This window comes from Hyla sarda, chromosome 1 (assembly GCF_029499605.1).
Source record: "Hyla sarda isolate aHylSar1 chromosome 1, aHylSar1.hap1, whole genome shotgun sequence".
Lineage (NCBI taxonomy): Eukaryota > Metazoa > Chordata > Amphibia > Anura > Hylidae > Hyla > Hyla sarda.
The window spans coordinates 604,878,723-604,886,684 of NC_079189.1; the positions used below are offsets into that span (position 1 = coordinate 604,878,723).

General features: G+C 42.9%; 1 protein-coding gene across 1 annotated transcript in view; it reads left to right on the forward strand.

Annotated features, from left to right (window-relative positions):
- Nucleotides 1-7,962, forward strand: part of LOC130296555 (oocyte zinc finger protein XlCOF6-like) — a 121,419-nt gene that overhangs the window by 55,560 nt on the left and 57,897 nt on the right. The gene's annotated exons all lie outside the window — the stretch shown is intronic.

Consider the following 7,962-nt stretch of genomic DNA (forward strand, 5'->3'; position numbering starts at 1 on the left):
TGTATATGTGTAATGTACATGTAGCTGAGCTGTATGTGTACACAGTAGAGCTGTATGTGTAATGTGCATGTAGGTGAGCTGTATGTGTACACAGTAGAGCTGTATATGTGTAATGTGCATGTAGCTGAGCTGTATGTGTACACAGTAGAGCTGTATATGTGTAATGTGCATGTAGCTGAGCTGTATATGTGTAATGTACATGTAGCTGAGCTGTATGTGTACACAGTAGAGCTGTATGTGTAATGTGCATGTAGCTGAGCTGTATGTGTACACAGTAGTGCTGTATATGTGTAATGTACATGTAGCTGAGCTGTATGTGTACACAGTAGACCTGTATATGTGTAATGTGCATGTAGCTGAGCTGTATGTGTACACAGTAGACCTGTATATGTGTAATGTGCATGTAGCTGAGCTGTATGTGTACACAGTAGAGCTGTATATGTGTAATGTGCATGTAGCTGAGCTGTATGTGTACACAGTAGAGCTGTATATGTGTAATGTACATGTAGCTGAGCTGTATGTGTACACAGTAGAGCTGTATATGTGTAATGTACATGTAGCTGAGCTGTATGTGTACACAGTAGAGCTGTATATGTGTAATGTGCATGTAGCTGAGCTGTATGTGTACACAGTAGTGCTGTATATGTGTAATGTACATGTAGCTGAGCTGTATGTGTACACAGTAGAGCTGTATGTGTGTAATGTGCATGTAGCTGAGCTGTATGTGTACACAGTAGAGCTGTATATGTGTAATGTGCATGTAGCTGAGCTGTATGTGTACACAGTAGAGCTGTATATGTGTAATGTACATGTAGTTGAGCTGGATGTGTACACAGTAGAGCTGTATATGTGTAATGTACATGTAGCTGAGCTGGATGTGTACACAGTAGAGCTGTATATGTGTAATGTGCATGTAGCTGAGCTGTATGTGTACACAGTAGAGCTGTATATGTGTAATGTACATGTAGCTGAGCTGTATGTGTACACAGTAGAGCTGTATATGTGTAATGTGCATGTAGCTGAGCTGTATGTGTACACAGTAGAGCTGTATATGTGTAATGTACATGTAGCTGAGCTGTATGTGTACACAGTAGAGCTGTATGTGTAATGTGCATGTAGCTGAGCTGTATATGTGTAATGTACATGTAGCTGAGCTGTATGTGTACACAGTAGAGCTGTATGTGTAATGTGCATGTAGGTGAGCTGTATGTGTACACAGTAGAGCTGTATATGTGTAATGTGCATGTAGCTGAGCTGTATGTGTACACAGTAGAGCTGTATATGTGTAATGTGCATGTAGCTGAGCTGTATATGTGTAATGTACATGTAGCTGAGCTGTATGTGTACACAGTAGAGCTGTATGTGTAATGTGCATGTAGCTGAGCTGTATGTGTACACAGTAGTGCTGTATATGTGTAATGTACATGTAGCTGAGCTGTATGTGTACACAGTAGACCTGTATATGTGTAATGTGCATGTAGCTGAGCTGTATGTGTACACAGTAGACCTGTATATGTGTAATGTGCATGTAGCTGAGCTGTATGTGTACACAGTAGAGCTGTATATGTGTAATGTGCATGTAGCTGAGCTGTATGTGTACACAGTAGAGCTGTATATGTGTAATGTACATGTAGCTGAGCTGTATGTGTACACAGTAGAGCTGTATATGTGTAATGTACATGTAGCTGAGCTGTATGTGTACACAGTAGAGCTGTATATGTGTAATGTGCATGTAGCTGAGCTGTATGTGTACACAGTAGTGCTGTATATGTGTAATGTACATGTAGCTGAGCTGTATGTGTACACAGTAGACCTGTATATGTGTAATGTGCATGTAGCTGAGCTGTATGTGTACACAGTAGAGCTGTATATGTGTAATGTACATGTAGCTGAGCTGTATGTGTACACAGTAGAGCTGTACACCCTGTTTCAAATTATTATGCAAGGTCTATTTAAGTGTCACAAAGATTAAATATTTAGTTTTTCGATGTAACTCATGGATAAATTGTGTCTCAGACTCTTTTGTTCATTGAAAGCAATCTCTGACACCTGTAATAATGCCTTGGACGAGATATAAAAACATTAGATATTTCAAACTTATCATAATCACGTCATCATCGCACATGAGATTTGTGGCTGATTCAGACAGATTAGTGCAGATAAAGGCACATTGAGGATGATTTCTGCCAAATCCATGCATCAGATGAAGAGAGTAGCTGCTAAAATACCATTACATAGCAGCAAACAGATATTTGAAGCTGCTGGTGCCTCTGGAGTCCAATGGACATTAAAGGGGTAGAGTCCTCCAGAGTTTTTCAACTGTGCATAACCCTATTCGGCCACCACTAACCAATGCTCACAAGCAGAAACGGATGCATTGGGCAGAAAAATACAAAGACTAATTTTCAAACAGTCCTGTTCACTGATGAGTTCTGTGCCACCCTGGATGGTCCAGATGGATGGTTGGTGGACAGCCATCCTGTTTCAGCAAGGCGGTGATGGAGTCAGGTTTTGGGCCGGAATCATGGGAAGAGAGCTGGTCGGCCCCTTTAGGGTACCCGAAGGTCTAAAGATGACCTCTGCAAAGTATGTGGAGTTTCTGACTGACCCTTTTCTTCCCTGGTACAGAAAGAAGAACTCTGCTTTCTGTAATAAAATCATCTTCATGCTGCAAAGAATACCTCTGCATCAACGGCTGCTAAGGGGATAAAAAGAGTCATGGTGTGGCCTCCATCCTCCCCTGACCTCAATCCTATATAGAACCTTTGGAGCATCCTCAAGTAAAACATCTATGAGGGTGGGTGGCAGTTTACATCCAAACAGCAGCTCTGACATCTTGCAAACAAATTCAAGCAGAAACTTTCCAAAAACTCACAAGTTCAATGGATCCAAGACTTGTGAAGCTGCTATCAAATAAGGGGTCCTATGTTAAAATGTAACGTGACCTGTTAAAACGTTTAAAAAGTTAAAGTTTGATTGAAATTTTGATTTCAGTAAATATGCTGCAAATACAACAAATGACAATTTTCAGTTCTTTACAACCTATAAAGTGTTTTCAAACCTATCGTGCGTAATAATTAGGAACAGTGCATTGTAAGTTTTTTTTTATGTTTAACCCCTTAGGGACTCAGCCCGTTTTCACCTTAAAGCGTGCCTGTCAGATCACTCAAAAAAACAAAACTGTTATATGTTGCTCAGTATCTCATCCCGATCATGTACATGTACTTTGTATGTGTCTGTGACCTACATTTCTCTCAGAATTAGCTTTATTTCTGAAATACCTTAATTTTATCCCCCAGAAGCAGGGGGGCAGGTACTCACTGTGATAGCCACTCCCCCTCCCTCTCCTCAGTCCAGTGCTTCCCAACCAGGGTGCCTCCAGCTGTTGCAAAACTAAAACTCCCAGCATGCCTGCACAGCCAAATGATGTGTGGGCATGCTGGGAGCTGTAGTTTTGCAACAGCTGGAGGTAGTCCCCTTTATTACACACACACAGGCTTCATATATTCTTACACATACACATTAGATAGACACACTGATATACACATATATATATACATATATATATATATATATATATATATATATATACACACACACACATACATGCAGGGACACTTACTTTCTCATCTGCAATGCATGTTTCTGCCTCTCTCACTGCTGTCTGCTGTGTGAGATTCAGGCAGCAGTCTTCCTGCCCCTCCCCTTCACATGAGTCTCTGCAGTGTGTACAGCCCCTCCCCCCCCCCCCCCCCCTCCAAAACGTCTCGAAGTCCAGGATGAAGCAGTGTAGACAGAAACAGTAAATGCATTCCAGCAGGCAGGGTGGGCAGTTCTTTGACTGGATTTTTCAGTATGAAATACTGAAAATTTTCTAATGAAAGCCATTGCAGAACCTATTGGTTATACGTTGGTTTACAACATATCAAAAGTTTTTATATCTGATGATAGTGCCTATTTAAGGACGCAGCCCTTTTTTGCAGTTCTGAGTAGAGATGAGCGAACTTACAGTAAATTCGATTCGTCACGAACTTCTCAGCTCGGCAGTTGATAACGTTTCCTGCATAAATTAGTTCAGCTTTCCGGTGCTCCGGTGAGCTGGAAAAGGTCTCCTAGGAAAGAGTCTCCTAGGACTGTATCCACCTTTTCCAGCCCACGAGAGCACCTGTAAGCTGAACTCATTTATACAGGAAAAGTCATCGACTGCCGAGCCGAGAAGTTCGTGACGAATCGAATTTACTGTAAGTTCGCTCATCTCTAGTTCTGAGCACTGTCACTTTATGCATTAATACTCCGATGCTTTTACCTTTTATTCTGATTCAGAGACAGTTTTTTCGTGACATATTCTACCTTAACATACTGATACATTTTCGTTGTTTCTTGCATCCTTTCTTGTGAAAAATCATGTGTATTTAGGAAATTTTGTATTTTTCTAACTTTGTAACTCTCTGCTTGTAAGGAAAATGGATATTCCAAATAAATGATATATTGATTCACATATACAATATGTTTACTTTATATTTGCATCATAAAGTTGAGATGTTTTTACTTTTGGAAGACATCAGAGGGCTTCAAAGTCCAGCATCAATTTTTTTTTACAAAAAGTGAATTTGAGGGACTTTTGTGAGAAATACCCTATAAATGACCCCATTATAGGAACTGCACCCCTCAAAGTATTCAAAATGACATTCAGAAAATGCGTTAACCCTATAGGTGTTTAACAGGAATAGCAGAAAAGTGAGAGAAAGTTAAAAATCTTCATTTTTTACACTCTTATGTTATTGTAGAGCAATTTATTTAATTTTTACAAGGGGTAAAAGGAGAGAAATCCCCCCAAAATGTGTAACCCAATTTCTCTTGAGTAAGGAAATACCTCATGTGTATGTCAAGTGTTCGGCGGGCGCAGTAGAGGGCTCAGAAGGGAAGGAGCGACAATGGGATTTTGGAGAGTGAATTTTGCTGAAATGGTTTTTGGGAGGGCATGTCGCATTTAGGAAGCCCCTATGGTGCCAGAACAGCAAAAAAAACAAAAAAAAAAAACACATGGCATGCTATTTTGGAAACTACACCCCTCAAGGCAAGTAACAAGGGGTCCAGTGAGCCTTAACACCCCACAGATGTTCGACGGCTTTTCGTTAAAGTCAGATGTGTAAATGGAAATTTTTTTTTTTCACTAAAATTCATTTTTTCCTCAAATTTAACATTTTTACAAGGGGAAATAGGAGAAAATGCCCCCCAAAATTTGTAACCCCATTTCTTCTGAGAAATACCCCATGTGTGGATGTAAAGTCGTTTGCGGGCAAACTACAATGCTCAGAAGAGGAGGAGCGCCATTTAGCTTTTGGAGAGAGACTTTCTTTGGAATAGAAGTCACGGGCCATGTGAGTTTACAAAGCCCCCCGTGGTGTCAAAACAGTGGACCCCACACACATGTGACCCCATTTTGGAAACTACACCCCTCACAGAATTTAATAAGGGGTGCAGTGAGCATTTACACCCCACTGGCGTTTGACAGATCTTTGGAACAGTAGGTTCCAGTAGGTAGTATTATATTGTAATGATTTCACCCTGGGGGTAGCTCTGGGATCTTCCTTGACACAGCCACAGGACACGTTTCTAAACGCCAAGGGTAAGATTTATCAAAACCTGTGCAGAGGAAGAGTGGTGCAGTTGCCCATAGCAACCAATCAGATTGCTTCTTTCATTTTCCACAGGCCTCTACGGTATCTCATGTGTTACCGTATTTATCGGGGTATACCACGCACCGGCCTATAACACGCACCCTCATTTTACCAAGGATATTTGGGTAAAAAAAGTTTTTTACCCAAATATCCATGGTAAAATGAGGGTGTGTGTGTGCGCGCGTGTGTATACCCCGATACACCCCCAGGAAAGGCAGGGGGAGAGAGGCCGTCGCTGCCCGCTTCTCTCCCCCTGCCTTTCCTGGGGTCTAGAGCCCTGCTGCCGGCCCTTCTCACCCCCTGGCTATCGCCGCCGCTGCCCGTTCTGTCCCCCTGACTATCGGTGCCGGCGCCCCATTGCCGGCGGCGATAGCCAGGGGGAGAGAAGCGGTGCCGACAGCCAGGGGGAGAGAAGGGGCAGCGGCACCCATTGCCGCACCGTGCAGCGCATAGCAACGACGCAGGGGACGCACACCGGAGGCCTGAAGCAGCGCGGACCCGACCCCGGCAACAGGTAATTATGCCACCGGGGATGGGGGGAGGCAACGGGGGCAGCGGCGCCGGCAATGGGTGCCGCTGCCCCTTCTCTCCCCCTGGCTATCGGCGCCGGCAATGGGGCGCCGGCACCGATAGTCAGGGGGACAGAACAGGCAGCGGCACCGATAGCCAGGGGGAGAGAAGGGCCGACAGCAGCGCTCTAGACCCCAGGAAAGGCAGGGGGAGAGAAGCGGGCAGCGACGGCCTCTCTCCCCCTGCCTTTCCTGGGGGTGTATCGGCGTATAACACGCACATAGACTTTAGGCTAAAAATTTTAGCCTAAAAAGTGCGTGTTATACGCCGATAAATACGGTACATTACAGATACTCTTTCACAGTATGGGTTTTATTTTGTTCTTTAGGGTATGATTACTTTTAAAAGAGTTCAATAAAAGTTCTATTTAAGGGGTAGGAACAAGAGGGGTATTTTTTATGTCAGTCTACGGCCCAGGGGTTTGGTGTAGTTGGTTCGAAGGGGGCGGAGAAATTTATTTTTTATCTCCTCCGTATTCATAAATGTAAATTAGATGTCGCCCATTTTGATATCATGAGGTTCTCTTCCAGAGTAATATATCTTCTATATGTACGATATCTGAACTAACCTAGTAACTGATGTTATATTGTGATATAGTTGCTGACTTCTGGTAATGCTTTATTACTGTCTTGATATATACTCATATCTTTATATATGAGTATATATCTCATTATGTTTATTCATTTATGTTTATTACTTATAACCAATAAATTTGCATATTTTTTTTTATAATACTTGTGTATTATTTTATTAATGCTGGAGCCAGTGGTGTGATAGCTCTGCCCTCTTATTACGTCACGCCCCGCCCCCTCAATGCAAGTCTATGGGAGGGGGCGTGACGGCTGTCACGCCCCCTCCCATAGACTTGCATTGAGGGGGCAGGATGTGACGCTATGAGGGGCGGAGCTACCACGCCACGAGCTGCCGGCGCCAGCACCACTTTAAAGGGGTATTCCACCCATAGAAATTCCCTTAGAAGAAATCTCCATAGTCTGATCGCGGGGGTCCCAGGGATCTCTGTGCAGCAGCCGGCATTCTGCGCTCCAGTCTTGGAAGCGCTGGCTTTCCGGGACTGGAGAAAGGACGTCCGGCTACGCTCCCTTGTGACACAACGTCACCCCCCCCCCCCATTTATGTCTATGGAAGGGCTCGTGACAGATGTCACGCCCCCTCCCATAGACATGAATGGAGGGGGCGCAATCAGACATCTTATTCCCTATCCAAAGATGTCTATGGGCAGAATACCTCTTTAACATTTTTACCAGGTCATAATTTTGATTTTTTTTTTCGTATTTTTTTTTTGTATAACTATATTTCATAATTCCTAATTTAGTTATGATGTGCTGTTAAAACTACCGACATCAACCTGACTTCTGATTTTTATTTTATTTTTATACGTAATCTGCTCACCTGGCCTGTCTGACTTTCCTTGACGCCCCATTTACTTAGTCCAGTGTAGGGGCAGAAACAGTTTAGGGCAGATTGCTCAGGTAGGGAGAGCACTGTTCCGTACCCCAGACATGACAACTACCCCAAAAGATTACACTAAGCAATACCAAAATTAGTACAAGAATTCATCTTTATTAGGTCAAATACTATATAAAAATATTTTAAAAGCGGCCATCATACACCCACATAGAAAGGTGCATCTTGGCCGTGATATAAACCTTACACAAATAACAATAGAATAAATGGTGCACAGCAACAAGAT